General features: G+C 39.5%; 1 protein-coding gene across 2 annotated transcripts in view; it reads left to right on the forward strand.

Annotated features, from left to right (window-relative positions):
- Nucleotides 1–1,293: 1,293 nt before the first annotated feature.
- NCK1 (NCK adaptor protein 1) overlaps nt 1,294–19,111 on the forward strand; it is an 89,569-nt gene continuing 71,751 nt past the window's right edge. Inside the window, exon 1 of one of the 2 annotated variants that reach the window (XM_047098903.1) lies at nt 1,294–1,385. The gene's annotated coding sequence lies outside the window, so the exon portion shown is untranslated. Of the gene's footprint in view, nt 1,421–19,111 lie in introns of both variants that reach the window. The other variant, XM_047098902.1, reaches the window with a different exon arrangement.

The raw sequence follows: 19,111 nt of genomic DNA on the forward strand, positions 1-19,111 counted from the left end.
ATGCAAAGGTATTTAGACCCTTAGAATAAATTTAAAATTCACTTCCATTATTCATTTTGGATGCTAATAATGGGATATAGACATAGAATAGCTGTTGTCAAGAGTTTCATGGTTTACTTGCTGGAGCCAACTTGAAGCCAGGAAGGGGTCAATAGGTGATTTGTGCTTGACCTTGTGATCCTAAATAATAGCAACCAAACCATACATATCAGCACTCAAATGAATAATTTTGAAGTTAAATGCAGAAAAGTGCGAACTCTTGGGAGTTACGGTCAGGGCCAGGATTAAAGAAGGGATAGGAAAATGTATTAATTTTTACTTAAACTATATTTACTTAACGATCTATCAAGTACTAGGCAGTGGAGAAAAACAATACTGACATGGTTCCTGACTTAATAGAGTTTACCATCTAGGTACGGATACGGACAAGCTCTTTTAACAGCTTGGGTGGGGAAAATACCAGTGCTTCATGAAAGGTACCTAACACAGCAAGCTTCCTTGGGGAGCAAGGAAGCGGAGCCACAGAGTTGGTTCGGGAGGAATAATGCCCGCTGAGGGCGAGGGGCTGTAGTACCGGCGTGGGGAGAACCAACTTATTGATGACCCGGCAGGTGGCTGGGGCTGGGTCCCCAAGAATGGGCACACCTGGCACCGAAGGTCATTGTCCTCCTCACAGAATGGCTACCACAGAGACTGGAAAGCTATCCACGCACCAGGGCACTTACAAGGCCCTCAGACTCAGCTTATTTCGGTTTATGGCTCAAATTAACCATACGTCTTCTATTTTTCTCTCAAGTCGTCATTTCAGGCCGTTTGGTTTGTTTTTCGTTTTTGCTCCCCGCCCTTAAAAATCTGCTGGCAAGACCCTCTTTCAGGTGCCGAAACCAGAAGGGAGTTCCCAGAACAGTTGGGGCTTAACTTGGGAAGCAATAATTTCTGCTATGGAGTCCCTAACGTGGCACTGAGGAAGAAAGGCCCAAAGTAATCAGCCAGAGCAACCGAAGAGGCAAAAGCGAAAAGAGTCAGGGTCAGGCCAAGCGCTTCCCAACCTCTCGCTCTCTCTCCGCGGAGCTGCTTCAGCTAGCTCCACGCCCTACACACCGCTTGATTGACATGCGGACACGAGCAATCCGAGCGCGGCGCAGACAGCCCTCGCTTCAGGGATAGGAGGGAAGGGAGCGACTGAGCCTATCGGATTGTGCCGGGAGGGGGTTTCCTGCCCGCGCGGATCCGCCCGCCGCCTCCCGGCCAGTCGGTGCTGGAGCCCCGCCCGCTCGCCGCGCGCCTCCCGCCCCTCTCCCGAGAGCTACGCGGCGGCAGAGCGGAGGCCTCGTGCCGTAACGGCCATCGCGGCGGCCGCGGCGGCGTCCCGGTGCCTTCCTCAGGTGAGCTGGGGCCGCACGGACCCGGCAGAGGGAAGGTGAGACAGTCCTGCCGACAGGCAGACGGCAGACAGCGGTTCCTTCCCCCGTACGTCCACACAGCCTGTTACTCGCTGCGTCGCTTCCTCTTCTCCGGCGAAGTTAGCTCCCCGGGCGCCGTCTGCCGGCCCGGAGCTGAGCCGGAGGGGGCGGGGAGGCCGCTCGGCCGGGCCTGGGCGTTTGCACCGCGGCTCCGCGCGACCCTCTGGTCAGTGCCCCGGGTGGCGCAGCCCCAGGCCTCGCTCTGGCCGGCCGCTCTTGCGAGGCTGGGAGGTCGAGTGTACGGCGTGCGCGCTCCCCCGGTTCTTTTTCCTCCCTAAAAAGTCCTGTTGGCTGTTGTGGCGTAATCCGAGGCCGGGAAGGTAGGGACCTGGTAGAGGAGGGAAGGGGCACGCTCATCTCCAGCGCTAGAGAAGGGGAAGGAGCCGCAACCTGTGTTGAGGGTGGACATCCTTGGGATGCGCCCTGTGCCCCTCCCCTCCCCCCCCCCCCGCCGTTTCCCTCGTTCTCGGGAAATCTGGGTTATTTTAACTGTGTGGTCCTGCTGTATATACGTACGTTTGCTTGTTGCTTGCGCTGTGAGCTTTTGACTTTAAGTGTAATATACCCGGTAAAAGAAAGAAATCTCAATAGTTGGTTTTGTACTGTTTTCTTAGGCGCTTCCATAAAAGTTAAATTTGCAGTTAGAAGCTTGGGAAGCTGGATTTTTTTTAGGGCTGAGAACTGTAACATTATAGGAGCTAAAGTTAATGTCGAACGGATGAGCTGGTCACCTAAAAATAATTTTACCCGTTAGATTTGGTAAGAAACCGTAGGAGTTAGGAAAGAATGAAGTTGAGAATTTCTAATCCCATCTTGGATGGTGAGCGAAGAAGATCACTGTCTGATCAAAACGGGTAAATGTTGCAAGAGGTATTCATTTTTAGAAGGCCTACTTTGGTAAATTTATGAAAAACCAACCATACAATTTGTTAAGCATTTGGAAAGCACTTTTTTTAGAATCTCAGTCTTCATCGAGGTCACAAAGTAAATGGAGAAATAAGCCAAGGTTTTGTTTGTTTGATAATTGTCAGTAATGTTCAGTTCTTAAATAGGCTCCCATTCACAGTTTGATAGTAACTCAAGAACTAAGCATTGGTTGTTTAATAGTAGTTTTATTCCATCTTGATCACAGACTCAAATTTTCTTTTTTGGGAAAATTGTGATCTGGAGGAAATAGTTATAATACCTGTAAACACTATTTGCAGAGTACTCAAGACTTAGCTGTCCTTGTTCACGTGTTACATTTTAAATTTCCGCTTTATTTTTCTGCACATTATCTTTTAATCCAGGCTTCACCAGTGCTTTCAGGTCCATGTAAATAAAATTTCACACATACACAGAATGTTTTGTTAGATACCGAATGGTACTTTATGCCTATGGGTTTATTTTCTTTTGGACCTTTGAGAGCTTTCTTGCCAAAAAGCTCAAGGTAGATTTGATGTGATTATTGTTATAAATCACTTGTTGGAAAGGCCTGGGTGGCTCAGGTCACGATATCACGGTTCATGAGTTTGAGCCCCACATCTGGCTCACTGCTGTCAGTGCAGAGCCTGCTTCTGATCCTCAGTCCCCCTCTCTTTCTCCCCTCTCTCTCTCTCTTTCTGTCAAAAAGAATAAATATTAAAAAATAAATACAGGATACAGTCCATTTTTTCCTATCGTAGTATCACAGTTTAACAAGTTTCACAATTTACTTACCTTTATAATATGGAAAGATACCAAATGTTCTCTACCTACATCAGGAGATTAAATGATTATTTAGTTGCTAAGTAAAATTGGAGGAAACTCCGTGAAATCACTAAGCATTTAACAAATTCCTTGTAAGTACTTAGCTGTGCTGTTTTAGGAAGACAACTGATGTTTAAAGATTGTTTAAGGCAATGATTCTATCTGGATGATCCTCATTTTACTGATTCCATATATGCTTTGTTTTGGTATACCATACTTTCAGCTACCCAGACACAAACCTTGTGTCTTTGACATCTTTCATTAATATAACATTGGCAAATTTTCATCCACCATTTTTTTGGAAATTTCTTTCGTATATCTTTTCCTTTAGCTTTTAACTAGGTTTTCTGCCTACCTTTTCTCTCTATTCAGTATGTTCTGCCTTCTGCCTTAATCTTAAAATAATGCTTCCAGCACGTCCGTCACTGTGAAACCAGCAATAGCTCCCTGTTACCTACAGAGTATACTTCAGAATTCCTCATCTTCTGATAGTCTGCTCAAAGCTTACTTTTTTTCATATGACAGTGGTATTTCTCTATGGGAGCTGTCCATCCTAACTAAACCAATCTCTCATTCTCATTTAGACTTTGTGTTTGTCTACCTTCGTATCTGTTGAAAATTTGATTGCCTATCCATAGCCCTCTTATTCTTTAAAAGAAATCCCCTCAAACCCCCCCAGATTATTACCAAAGTAGCAAATGAAATCCTATTTTGTTGAAATTTAATTTTTAGTCCTGAAGTCAGTGTAGCCTTCCAGAACTTTCTGTTCCCTGTGTTGTTGCTTTCCTTTGAACCCATAGCCTTACTGTTTTATCATTCCTTTTTTTTTTTTTTTTAAATCTTATGTGGGCTTGTGTCATGATATGAAGCAATATGGCAGGAACATTGGAATTCCAACCATTTGATTTATAGGTAAGGAAAATGAAATCCATACAGAATAACTACACTAAAATTCACACATCTAGTGATGATGGCAGAGCTGAAACCCAAACATTGATTTCCTAAGTCAACTTCTGTGTATTTGTTTTTTTTTTTATTCAATTTTAATTTTTTTTAATGTTTATTTTTGAGAGAGAGAGAGTGTGCATGCATGCACGTGCCAGCAGGGGAGAGGCAGAGAGATAGAGGGACAAAGGATCTGAAGTGGGCTCCGTTCTGACAGCACAAGCCCAGAGCCCAATTCGGGGCAGAACTCAGAAACCAGGAGATCATGACCTGAGCCAAAGTCGGATGCTTAACTGACTGAGCCACCCAAGTGCTCTTTTTTTTTTTTTTTAAGTTTATTTAGAAAGAGCGCGAGAAGGGGAGGGGTGGAGAGAAACAATCACACAGTCTTAGTGCAGAGCCTGATGTGGGGCTTGAGCCCAGGAACTGTGAGATGATGTCCTGGGGCAAAATCAGAGCTGTTAAGCTTAACTACTGAGCCACCCAGGTACCCCAAGTTCTTTGTATTCTTTAAAAATTTTTTTCCTTTGAATTTTTTTAATGTTTATTTATTTTTGAGAGGGGGGAGGGAGAGAAGGAACAAGTGGGGGAGGGACCAAGGGAGAGGGAGACTGGATCCAAAGCGGGCTCTGTGATGCCGGCACAGAGCTGGATGGGGGCTGGAACTCATGAACTCACAAACCTCAAAATCATGACCTAAGCCAAAGTTGGACACTTAATCACCGAGGTGCTCTTCTGTGAATTTCTTATGAAGTTATACTACTTCTCATATTTTGCAATGTAGTTTTGTATTATTTGCTTCACATTACTTTGCACTTTGTGTTTTTATGCCTTCTCATTTAGATTCAAAACCTGTATGTAAGGGCAGTGGAGTCTTTATGACTTGGATTGTTTAATCATTAAAACTGATTTAAAGTCTTTTTTCTATGCTTGTTAGCTGTATTAACAGCATTAACAAAAATAATATTGTCATCTCTATAGTTGAGTCCATGATTCATTAAAAAGTGAGTGGATCTCTTAGAACTATTACTACTGAAGGTTAGTTTGCTTGACTCTCTTGACTCAAAGAGACTGAATGTTTGGTTGTCTTCAGAGTAAATGTGAACATTGCAATGGTTTGGAGGAAATCTGCAGGGTTGATCACATAACTATATTTAATGATCTAGCTAAATGTTCTTTTTCTCTTTTAGATTCTTAGAACAGCAACACTTTTACATTTTTCTACTTTGTCATCTTGTTCATCTGTCACGAAGCAGATTATTGAGCAATCTGCTTATTGAGCAAAGTATTCTGCAAACATTTCCATTTCGGGAGTCAAAGCTTTTTTATATTTGTTCTTGACATTTTTTTCTCCTTTTGGCTCTAAAGTTTCTGTTAATAGCATCAGCATAGGGTTGCCTTGGTATTTTTTTTTTTTACATTTATGTAGTAAGAGTTAAATGGTGTAATGTACAACAGAAAACTGTCAGGTGAAATATCTCTGGAGGGAATGTTTTCCTCTTTTGGTTTGAAACAGGTTAGAAGCTGTTTTTCTTTTATTTCCTGGTTTACAATTGTTTTCTAAATTATTTTTTATTAAAAAAAATTTTTTTTAGTGTTTATTCATTTTTGAGAGAGAGAGAGAGAGAGAGAAAGAGACAGAGTGTGAACAGGGGAGGAGCAGAGAGAGAGGGAGACACAGAAACCAAAGTAGGCTCCATGCACTGAGCTGTCAGCCCAGAACCCAACGTGGGGCTCGAACTCATGAACCATGAGATCATGACCTGAGCTGAAGTCAGACACTTAACCAACTGAGCCACCCAGGTGCCCCTATAATTGCATGTTTTTTATTTGTTTAAATAAATTATCTGCTGTGGGGTGCCTGGGTGGCTCAGTTGGTTAAGCATCCACCTCTTGATTTCAGCTCAAGTCATGGTGTCATGGTCCTGGGATCGAGCCCCATGTCAGATTCTGCGCAGATAGCAGGGAGTCTCTCTCTCTTTCTCTGCCCCTCCCCCCTCAAAATAAATAAATAAACATTTAAAAATAAATAATCTGCTAAAATAAACTGTTGAAATACTATCTTGTTCTGTATTCCTGAAATTGTATTTAAGGATTGCTGAATTGGATGGAAGTATGGTATGAATAATTTCTGCTTTTCCTCAAACAGACCAATTGAATAAAGCAGTGAGAATATGGCTTTTAAAAAATGGATATGTCTAAAAAGGTTTTTAGTTATTGTTGTTGTTTTAAGAATTGGCCTTCCAAAAATTTCAGTACATACTTCCAAATCATGTTACATTTAGATCAACTCAAATAATTGATATAACAAAGAATTAATATGCCCTGTATTTTGAGTATTCTAGCAAAATAAAAATTTATATTTACAACAGAAATATTCTATTAATTAAACAAGGCATTGGAAAAATTTCCTTAGAAATTTTTGATTGCTTACAGGTACTACATGTTCTTGATAACATTTTTTATTTTTAGAAACATTTAGAATACTTTGTGTACAGTCCCATTCACTCCCCCCCCCCCCGCCGCCCCCCCCCAATTGTGCTGCCCAGGGAAGTCACTTTAATTTTTCTGTGTTTTTTTTTTTATTTTCCATTTCCTTTTCATATTCTTTTTTTTTTCTTTTTAAAGATTTTAAGTAATCTCTGCACCCATTGTGGGGTTCGAACTCACAACCCCATAATCCAGAGTCGCATGCTCCACTGACTGAGCCCGCCAGGTGCCCTTCTGTATTCTTAAGAAGGCCTATAAGGCCTTCCATTATTTGGCTTTTGCCCACATTTTCCCTTTCCTTTAGGCTGCTCTTTGGGCCTTCTATTGCCAGGCTGGGTTTGTTTTTGTTTTTTTTTTTTTTGTTTTTTTTTGGTCTTGGAACCTGTGAACATGCTCTTCCCTATGGGCAGATGGCTCCCTTAGGTCAATTAGTATTAAATTTGGCTGCTGCTAATAGAAAGAGGCCAAATTTCTTTCTCACACCAGAGAGGTCCAGCATTTGTGTGGCACTCATTTACTAAATGTTATTTCCAGGTGTTTTTTTCCGTAGTGTAAATAATTGCGAGATACAGATCTTTGTGTATAAAGCCTTAATTTTTTCCCCCTTTGATTAATTCCTGTTACGGGATGCAATTGAAAATGTCATTAATTTCCTTAAAAACTTTTTAGAGAAAATATGGTTAAATTTTTTAAAATAGCAAAGTACACAAATTTCATTGTATAACTCAATGAGTTTTTATATTTGTAGACATACATCCATCACCCAGGTCAAGTATAGAACATTTCCAGTGCTCCAGAAGGCTCTGTCATATGTCCTCCCTATCATTATTTCTTGTCCCCAAAAGTTAATTACTGTTCTGACCTGTATCATTACAGGTTATTTTCCCCTGATTTTGAATTTAATATATCAATAGAACCATACACTATACATGTTTTGTGGGTGACTACTTCTGCTTAATATTGTGCTTATGAGATTCATTTATGAAGTTGGATGTAGCAGTAGTGGGGTCTTTCTTACCAAGGGTAGTATTCTGTTGATGAAATCTACAATTAAAAATTCACCATTAATGGACACTTTGTTCCTAGTTTTTTTTTTTTAGCTATTATGAATAAAGTTGCTATATACATTTACTTACAAGTCTTTCAGTGGACATACACACTCATTTCTTTTGTGTATGTATCTGGGAGTATAATTATTTTCTTGTCTACCAGTTTTTGAACGTGCTCGGAGCAGCTTTCTGTCTTGTCCATGGCAGTTTTGGTGATTTCTCTCTCTGCCATAAGGCTAGTGATCCCCCTTGCCTTTCTCCTGTGTTAAATCTCTTAATTCCTGTGAATCATGTCGCTTTGACCCCACAGTAGATTGCTGTTAAAGGCTGAGATCTCGCATGAATGAATGCAAGATTTTTTTTTTTTTGGTCTTCCCACGTGATTTTGGTGAGTGATGAATTTAGGTTGGAAATAATTTACTTTCAGAATTCTGAAGACCTCGCCATTGTTTTTGGCTTGTGATCCTTTTGAGAATTTCGAGGATATTCTGATTCCTGATCCTAATGTTTTTTGCTTTTTTTGGAATTTTGTATCTCTTGTATTCTGAAATTTCATGAGGGTGTGACTTGGTGTACATGTATTTTTGTGCGTTTTCCTGGACATTCATTGTTCCAGCCAGATCTGCAAAATTATGTTTGTTAGTTATGGGAAATTCTTTTGAATTATTTCATTGATCGTTATATTAGTCTGCTAGGGCTACCATAAAAAAATAACTAGAGGCTGGGTGGTTTAAACAACAGAAATTTATTTTCTCACAGTTCTGAAGCGTAAGAAGTCCAAGATCCAGGTGCTATCAAGGTTGGCTTCTGATGAGATTTCTTCCTGGCTTGTAGACCGGCCTTTTCACTATGTCCTTACAAGGCTTTTCTGTAAGGAGAGTAGTCTATCTCCTCCTGCTCCGCTTCTGAGGACATCAGTCCAATTGGATTAAGGCCCACTCTTAGGACACCTCCTAAAAGCCCTTTCTCCAAATTCAGTCACATTGGGAGTTAGAGCTTCAAGATGGATGTGGAGAGGGGGAAACAATTTATTCTATAACAGTGGTTTCCTCTCCTTCCTTTTTCTTTCTGAAAATTTTATTTCTGCTAGTCTGTTTGTGTATTAGACTACCCCTTCAGTATTTGTTTTTCTCCTTTATTTTTCATTTCCTACTCTGTTTGCTCTATATGAGTGGTTTACTTTATTTCCTGAGCCTTCTGTTGAATTTTTCATTTTTGCAAGCAAGATTTTGATTTCCCAAGAACTCTTTGTTCTCTTAAAAAATTTTTTTAATAAGGAGCATTCTGTGCTAGTTTCATAGATACATTTTCTTCTCTAATTTCTGAGACTATAAAATGTCTTTTTGTTTTGTTTTTGTCTTTTTTTCCCCCCCTTGTTTCTTGTTTGTTCTTGGAGACTCTCTTCTAAATTGGTCTAAGTTTTATGTTGGAGGTTTGCTTCAGGGGTCAGTAATCCGTGGATGTTATCGTGAGATTGAAAGCTTGAATTAATGGGGACTTAAAGACTTTGAACTTTATTGCATGGTGGTCCAAGTGAGCCTTTTTTTTTTTGAGAAAACCCTGAAGGTGTTTTTTTCTTAAGGGAAAACACAGTTCTGTTTGAAGGCTAAAGTTTTGACTGCCTTTTTTTTTTTTTTTGGTGTAAGGGACTGGTTTCTCATTCCCCACATTTGGTAGGGTACACAGATCTTTAATTATATCTGGTGATCCTCCAGTTCAGAGTTAGGTAGCCAACCATCAGGTAGATTTGGGGAGGAAACTTCTAAGTTTTTAACCACTTCTTAGCTTTCACCCAGTCTTCCTTACTTAACTCCCTCTTTTCTTAGTTTAAGCAGTAGCAGGTGCTGCTAGTTCCTGACTCCTTTGAGGTTTCCAAGGTATAAATTGGGTTTTTCAATTACTGGGTTAGGCTTCACCTTTCTGGAATTCGCTGAGGTAGTTACCAGTTGTCTCTTTTTGGTTACAAAAATTTGTTGCTATTGTTTGCTTTCCTGTATGTTTTGCCTTCTGTGTTAATTTTCTTCAAAAAAAAATTAAGTGTTAAATCCACTATTTTGATTGAAACCTCTCAAAAACCTTATTTGTACTGTCCTAAGCTAAGAATGATTTTACATTTTTAAAGGGTTATAAGAAAAAAATATGTGACAGAGACTGTGGCGCACACAGCACAAAATATTTACTATCTGGTCCTTTAGAGAAAAGTTGGCTTACCCTGTCCCTTGTTATAGTTTCTGATTTCCTTTAATAAAGCTGTTTCTAGACTACTACTTTACTCCCACTCAAGCTTAAGTTTACAATTTTGGAACTTCCTGAAGCTGTTTATTTTAATTTAGTCTAGTGCACATCATGGAAGTTATGACTAAGAATTGGTAGGTTCTACTCAATTATCAGAGATGTGGGATAATTGTAATGTAAGATCTCAAGGAGTAGGATAGCAAAATATTGAAGAAATAAGTCATGGAACATGCAATATATACATAGATACATTGTTCTTTGTCTTTGTCACTTAAGTGCAGAATTTAGGCACCAGTACTTTTAGTAATGGGAAGAGGGACAGTTGTCATAATGACAATAGGCTCAAGTCTTATTTTAAATGAGCCCTGTTCGGGGCGCCTGGGTGGCTCAGTCGGTTAAGCCGCCGACTTCAGCTCAGGTCATGGTCTCGCGGTCCGTGAGTTCAAGTCCCACGTTGGGCTCTGTGCTAACAGCTCAGAGCCTGGAGCCTGTTTCAGATTCTGTATCTCCCTCTCTCTGACCCTCCCCTGTTCATGCTGTGTCTCTCTCTGTCTCAAAAATAAATAAACGTTAAAAAAAAATTAAAAAAAAAAATGAGCCCTGTTCATCAGCCCTCTCTAGTTGGTAAATCATAACTGGCAGAATAGTTTTGGCTCTAGGCAAGAGGCTGTTCTAGGCAGTAATATATATACACATATAAGTGTGTGTGTGTGTATGTATATATATATATATATATATATATACATACATACATACATATATATATGTATTTTTCTACCTGATGCCAGAAATGAGAGGGAGACTTCATTTGAGCCACATGTCAAAATGGGAGAAACAGGATTACATTGTTGTAGGAAAAAAAAAAGTTTTTTTCTTTAAGTTCCACTGCCAAAAAACTCAATTATGTTTAGTCTTAATTGGTTTTTATATTTTAAAATTTTAACATTTATTTTTTGAGAGACGGAGAGAGCGGGAGAGAGCGAGAGACAGCGAGAGAGCAAGCGTGGGGGAGGGGCAGAGAGAGAAGGAGACACAGAATTGGAAGCAGGCTCCAGGCTTCAGGCTGTCAGCACAGAGCCCAGTGTGGGGCTTGAACTCACCAACTGTGAGATCATGACCTGAGCTGAAGTCAGACGCTTAACCTACTGAGCCACCTGGCGCCCCTGTTTAGTCTTAATTGTATGAGCAGTCTCATCACAGATTGCTTGTATAATTATCTTTAATTCCTATAAATGGTATCTTGTTTTAGTATTTATCACTGTTATTTTTTGTATGTTCCAGAATTATTTCTGTGAATATACAAACTCATGCTCACTTTTAAAAAATACGCTCATATTCTACATCTTATTTTCTAATTTAGAGATTCTGGAGTCAGCCTAAATTCCACTGTAGGCTTCATCACTGTTTGTTTGGGGTTAGACCTCTATAAGCCTCATTTTTTTCTCCTCTGTAATACGGGATGATACCTAATCAAAGGATTATTATAAGGATTATTATAAATGCAAATTCATTTCCAGGTTCCACTTGATTGCTAAGTAGTGTTTTGTGCGACTGCTCAAGGGTATGGGTTTCTTTCTGGTGGGGTAAAAATGTTCTAAAATTTATTGTGTTGATGGTTGCACAACTCTGAATATATTAAAAACCATTAAATTGTACACTTTAAATGGGTTATTGTATAGTATGTGAGTTATATCTCAGTAAGGTATTACCAAAAAAAGGAAAAAAAGCTGCTCAAACCTAGATCGCTTCATCAGTTTGTATAGCTAAGTGCCTGTCCTCTTCCTGCTTCAGCAGGAGATTGAAGATTTATCCTCTGTAAAGGACAAAATAGTGTCTCTGAGAGAGGGGTGGGCACTAGACATAATTGAAGATGAGGTGTCCCATGGAAAACACCTGAATTACCTGAAGTAAATGTACTCAATGTTGGGACCCTTATTAAGGCCTCTTCTCCTTTTTGGCTCCCAGAATTCTGGCTATCAGGTAGGAACTTGCAGGATGCTTCTTTTAACTAGCCCCAGAGGAAAAACTGTAAGTAATTCACAATCAGCTTTTAGGGTCTTACTATTATTTTATTTTACTTTACTATATATACACATATATATACATATAATAAACATATTGAACAAGTACCAAATGTAAACTTTATGCTAAATGCTCTGTGGGATGTCAAAGAAATAGAAGACTCATGATTTGTAAGAGTTCATAATCTAGCTTTAATTAAAGAACAGTCCTAAGAAATACATTGACAAAGACAAGTTTAAGAAACATCTTACCAGAAGTTCTCAGTAAATAATTGGGGTTGATGGAAGGCAAGTGAGGCCAAATCAGTCAGGTAAGTATAATCAATAAAGGAATGATGTTCCGTATATTAATAAATTTTCTCTTAAACACCTGCTGAATATCTAGGCTGGTGATACCCATATGTACAATGAGGACTTCTGCATTTTCCATGAATTTTTTTATCTTGGAAGTTAACAAATCTTTCATTACCCGGGGGGTCATCCCTGCCAATTTATCACTTAAAATACATGACTCAAGCACTCCAAAAACACTCCTTGACCCCTGAATTCTATTTGTCTTACATCTGGCTAAATAAACGATCCTTCCGCTGTAGTAGCAAGCAATAATCAACTATGACAGGCATCCTGTCCTGAAAATGCTGCTCCATCACTTAGATTTTTCCCTGGTCTGGACACTCTTTCAGAGCTCTTTCTACATAGTGGGATAGATTTCTACCATCTTATCTGGAACAATAGCCTTTCACTTACTGGTATCCCCTGATAATCCCACAACTCTTTTCGTTTTCCTTCACAGAAAGACCATGCAAGAGCTTAAGACTTCTGTAAGACAGTCTTGTTTCAGGAGATGACCCAGTCTCTCCAGCTTATCGTCACATAAACAGATTTTGTCTCCAAATGAAAGATTTGACCACCATAGCTACTGGTAGATTGATAACAAGCCTTCTCCAACCAAAGCCAGTGCCTGGCTGACATTTCCTGTGGTAGCTGGTGATTTGAAATGGCTGCTGTTAACAGACCAACTGAACTTTTGAGATCTCCACTCTTTCCAATTCCTCTTGAGTCTGCTGGTCAATCAACTTGTCTGTTCAACTTGTCTGTTAAGAGTACAGCTGTGCATGAATTTATCCAAGTAAGGTTGATGAAATCATAGTATAGGTGAAGATTTTTTTTGCTTATTAGTAACATATCTTGCTCCAGTTTCATCTCTTAACCAATAGAAAATGAACAACATCTCCTCTGCAGAAGGCAAGCATGGGATTCACATAATTATGCACTGCCACAAAATGTCAGGCCAGCTATGGAACACTGGAAGAATACATCCATCCATAAGGAAAAGTCATCCACACTTTCAGGGATTGTTTCAATCCAATGACCAGTATCTTTGTTAAGAATGCCATGGCCATGGGGCACATGGGTGGCTTAGTCAGTTGAATGTCCAACTTCAGCTCAGGTCATGATCGCATGGTTTGAAAGTTCGAGCCCTGTGTCGGGCTCTGTGCTGACAGCTTAGAGCCTGGAGACTGCTTTGCATTCTGTGTCTCTTTCTCTGCCCCTCCCTGCTTGTGCTCTCTTTCAAAAGTAAATAAACATTAAAAAATTTTTTTAAGACAAGAATGCCATGGCCGATAAGGAAAAAACTGTGAGATGAGCTGGATCTTTCAACTTAGGCTTAGAATGGAGAGGCTCAATTCACCCTTGGAACCACTTAAAAGACACCTAGACTCACATGTCCTTTTTCCCATTGCTCTTTAATGTCAATGCAAAAACAGCCTCTGCTGTCATTATAGATTGCAAGAGTTGGATCATCTATAAACTTAATATGCAATATTGCTATTCCTGGAGGATGAACATCTGTTATTGATCTTAGAAGTTTTCCATTGGCCAAATCCCACGTCATGGTAGGTCCTTTAGCAAAGCCACAGAGAAGTCTTGAGTAATCGTTGTTGATACTGAGGGCAGAGATGGTTCCATACTGTCCTAAAACACTAGTGCTTCCTAGTTGCAAAGCTTGATTCTGATCACATATTAAGCCAATTCATGAGATGTGCTGCTATTAGATTGGACACTAATTGCTGTAGGCAAGCCAGCATCCACTTTGTTAGCTACAGACCCTATCTGGGCAGAAATTCCCTTCAGTAGTGAATGTTGCCTAATCCAAGGAGTGAAAAAGAATCAGGTAATTTCTTCTTCATTTTTAAGTTTGTCTTGTCACCACTATCTGAACTTGCTACAGATGAAGTATCATAGGAGTGAGAATCAGTAGTATCAATGTTTAACAATGTAAGATCCTCAAGAATAAAAGACTCCTCTTCATCATCAGTCTTACTGATTATGCTTTCCAATGTTGGAGGAGTATCAGCTGTAAGGGATATCAAACTCCTTGTCATCAATCAGATTATTTTTTTTAAGTTTATTTATTTTGGGGGAGAGAGAATGTACTTGTAAGTGGGGGAGGGGTAGAGAGAGAATCCCAAGCAGGGATTCACTGTCAGCATGGACTCTCATGCAGGGCTCAGTCTCATGAACCATGAGATCATGACCTGAGCCGAAATCAAGAGTTGGATGCCTGACTGAGCCACCCAGCTGCCCCAGTCACATCATTTTTAAACTCCAGTTCCTTGTCTAGATCCATGTAAGAGAATTTTGAAACTGAAGGTTCAAGATTGAAAGACTTATTCAGCTCTTCTTCAGTAGTCTTGGCACAGAGGCTCTGTTAGACATTTTTGTGGTCTGGTTCATTTTCCATATTTACTCTTTTTTTTCTTTAAACGAGAACAGATCTACGCCTTTATTTTTTGGTAAATGTAAATCCTTGAGGGGTATAGTATCATTTGGATCCTGTGGCCAATGGCTTTAGCAGGAAGGTTGCTTCAGAATTTGGCATGAACCATGCCAGTGTTGCTGTGAGCACGTTATTTTTCCACAGATTACTCTGGTTTTGTTCAGTTTGCCATTAAGAGTCACTGTGTTTTTTACTTTGTACATTAAGCACATCTCTTACCTAGATAGAATTCAGTTTCATCTCGAGCATAAACACCTTCAATTTTAAGAAGAGCTGTGTGTTCCCTCTGCTTTCAGAGAACCTGCTTATGGCCAGCAAAAATGGCCTTAGACCACAGCCTTCCAGATATATTTGTCGTTTTAGGAGTCCCGTTCCCAGCAGGCCTCCACAGGTTCTAAAATGATGGAAAGAGCCCATTATTAACTTTTAATAATTATAATTCACTCAACCCAGGCAAATTTTTACTTGGTTTTGTTTTGATTTTTGGCTTTAGATCATGATGACCTGAATGATGATCTCTACTTGCAACCATTCCAGCCCAGGACCTTTTATTTATTTATTTATTTATTTATTTATTTATTTATTTATTTATTTATTTATTTTATTCACTTATTCATTTCTTTTAAAGTAATTTCTATGCTAAACATAGGGCTCAAACTCACCATCCTGAGATCAGAAGTCACATGCTTTACTGACTGAGCCAGCCAGGCTGCCTCTAGGGCCCTACTTTTAAATATGAGCAGACAATCAAGGATCACCAGGTGCATGAAGTAAGCTTTTAACATGAGATCAATTACAAAAAAAAATTTTTTTTTGCAACAGTCAGAACAAAAAATAATTCTTTAAAATTAGAGCATAATAGTAAGAAAAAACAGTAGAAGAAAGGAAGTTGAAGTAGAGATCTTTAATAAAGTAGAGGAAAATATGGAAAATAGGTTATAAAAAGAAAAAAGGTCAGTCCAGGAGGTGAATTTCCGTATAACAGAAATGCCAGAGAGAAAAGAGTGGAGAAAAATTATCAGTGAAATAATGAAGAAAAATCCCCAGAGTTGAGGAACCTCATTTTACAAATTGAGAGGAAATGGATGAAAATAAATGCATACCTTCAATCTGGGACTAGTCAGGAAAATGGAGACCACATTACTTATTATAACAGAATTTAAAGAGTTGTTTAGCTATATTATGGGTTGAATAATGTCACCTCAAAAAGATATGTTGAAGTCCTAGTCCTTCAGCATCCCAGAATGTGACCTTATTTGGAAATACAGACTTTACAGAGGTAAATCAAGTTAAAATGAGGTGAGTGGAGTGTGCCCTAATCCAATATGATTGGCATTCTTTAATAACAGTGGAGGAATTTAGACAAATTTGGATGAAGACAGGCATAGAGAGAACATGGCCATCTACAGGCCAAGGAATGCTTGAGGCTACCACAAGCTAGGAGAGAGTCCTAGAACAAATCCTTACCTAGTTACCTAGAACATTGCCAGTACCTTGATTTTGGACTTCTGGCCTCCACAACTGTGAGATGGATATTTGTGTAAGCCAACCTAGTTTGTGTTTCTTTGTTATAGCAGCCCTCAAAAACCAATACACTAGATAACTGTAGAACTGAAAAGACACTAAGGGAATACTCAGGTATCATACAGATAGTAACTATAAGAAGTAAATTACTAGCTTCTAGGGCTGGAAGAAGATCTTGGGATTATTAGAATTTAGAAGCATGAAGAGTGGTCTGGAGGAGCCAAAACTGAAACTTCTGAGGAGTTGCTACCTGCTCAGAAAGTAAAGGTATTTTAGGGTGGTCTGTGAATGGCAGGAAAAGCACAAAAGCAAAAAAAAATTGCTAACTGGAGCCAGTTGCTGCTGCTGGAATCATTGCTGTTGCCAGAGTGAAGTTTGTTGGTTGATGGTTGTTGGTTGATGCTGACCTGAAGGAGTATCTCCTTGTTCCCTCCTTTAGTCTTCTAGTGTCTTTCTTGTATGGAGAATACAGAGTCTGATAGGGAGTCAGCTAGCAAAGGAGATATGTGATTTATAGGGTTCCAGCCTCCCAACATTACAGAGTAGAGAACTAGGTTTGAAGCCAGGAGCAATAACTAACTAGTACACATAGACACTGAGGTATGTCCTCATGAAAGTTTGAAGTACATAGAACAAAGAACATCCAGAGGTAGGGGAAATGAGTCATTATAGAGATTCAGTATTCTCAACTGCAGACTCACAAGCCAGAAGGTAGTGAGTCTCAAAATTCCTCTCAAAATCTGAGGAAATGATTTCCAAGTTAGAATTGTATTCCCAGTCAAATTAAGCATAAGTTTAGAGTGTAGACATTTTCAGACATGCAAGGTCTCCACAAATTTCTCTTCCCTACTTCCTTTCTCAGAAAGCTAATGTGTGATTTGTTCTACCCACCAAAAGGAAGGAGAAAACCTCCATAAAAGAGAAGGTGAAAGATACAGGAAACAGGAAATCAGATTTTAGAGAGACAAAGGGAATCCTAAGGTGATAGTAAAGAGGATTCCCTGAATGCTGATTATCTAATAAAAGAGCAGTAAGTCCAGATTGTACCAGGTAAGAAGGCATTGGTAGCTGTATGACAGTGAAATTAATAGAATACCTGATGTCTGCATATTTAATTTAGGAAATTTGCAAGGAATTTGGAGTTGAATAAGTGATATCTTTCCTTTGCTTAGTTTTTTATATTGGCATTTTAGAACTTTGTTCTGGAATTACTTCCCTCTTATACTCAGTCCTGTGACTTTTAAGTAGTATCAATAGGTGGATGCTTTACAAATTTATATCTCTAGGAAAGATCTCTACCATTTTACATTCCCACCAACAGTGCACATTTTACATTTCCATCAACAGTGCCCAAAGATTCCAATTTCTCCAAATCCTTACCAATCCCTTGTTATTTTCTTTTTTCTTTCTTTTTTCTGATAGTAACCATCTTAATGGGTATAGGGTTTTAGCTCATTGTGGTTTCTGTTTGCATTTTCCTAATGATAAGCAGTGTTGAGCATCCTCTACTATGTTTATTGGCCATTTATATATCTTTGGAGAAATGTCTAAGTTCTTTGTTTTTTCATTGGGTGGTTGTTGAGTCTTGACAGAAATGTATCAGTTGTGGTTTTTCTTTCCTTTTAACTCATTCTTGATAGAGCAGGCAGAGAAATGTTTTTAAGATTTCTGTATTAGTCATGGTATGCTAACAGCCCTAGTAAGCAACAAATCTTTGTGGCTTAACACAGTGGAGGTTTCTATTACTTTCTCACATTACAGTCTAGTGTATATGTGTAATGGAGTAGGAGTTGGGATACCTCTGTTCCATGCAGTCATTCAGGGAAAGAGGCTCCTATATCTTTTTAAGTCATCACTGTTACCACCATGAGGCTTTTGGGGTTGTTTTGAAAAGAGAAGGGAGTATAGAAGAAGCTTTTAGTCCCCATATTGGAAGTGGCATATATCACTTTCACCCAGATTCCATTAGTCAGAACTGAGTCACATGATCCCACCTAACTACAGGGGTGACTGGGAAATGTAGTATAGCAATGTGCTAATGAAGGAAAGGAGAACACAGATCTTAATGAGCACTAGCAGTCTCTGTCACAGTGTATACTAGATTAGAACTTCTTGCTTAAAACTCTTTAAGAACTTTATTTAAAAAAATTTATTTTTAAGGTTCATTTTTTTTAAATTTTTTTTTTTTTCAACGTTTATTTATTTTTGGGACAGAGAGAGACAGAGCATGAACGGGGGAGGGGCAGAGAGAGAGGGAGACACAGAATCGGAAACAGGCTCCAGGCTCTGAGCCATCAGCCCAGAGCCCGACGCGGGGCTCGAACTCACGGACCGCAAGATCGTGACCTGGCTGAAGTTGGACGCTCAACCGACTGCGCCACCCAGGCGCCCCTAAGGTTCATTTTTGAGAGAGACAGAAGGAGTGAGTAGGGAAGGGGCAGAGAGAGAGGGAGAGAATCCCAAGTAGGCAACGCACTGTCAGCACAAAGCCTGATGTGGGGCTTGAACTCACGAATTGTGTGAGATCATGACCCGAGCCGAAACCAAGAGTCGGATGCTTAGCTGACTGAGGGAGCCACCTAGGTACCCCTAAGAACTTTTTTTAATGCATAGAACAAAACTGGCCTATGTCTGTTTCATCCTTACTTTGTATCACTTTTTCCTTTATTATTCTCAAGCCACATTAGACTAGGTCATTTCTCAAAACACGCCAGGCTTTTTCCCTCCTAGAACCTATGTGTTTTGTGGTTTCCTTTGCTTAGAGAACTCTAAATATTTACATGACTGTCTCCTTTTCATCTTAAAATGTCAGCTAAATTCCATCTCTAACTAAATTTCTGAAGTAGCCCTTCTAGTTCTGTCCCTTACGAAAGC

Source organism: Lynx rufus, unplaced genomic scaffold (genome assembly GCF_022079265.1).
Source record: "Lynx rufus isolate CCGP_SWC_20201006 ecotype Redwood Valley unplaced genomic scaffold, mLynRuf1.p SCAF_5, whole genome shotgun sequence".
Lineage (NCBI taxonomy): Eukaryota > Metazoa > Chordata > Mammalia > Carnivora > Felidae > Lynx > Lynx rufus.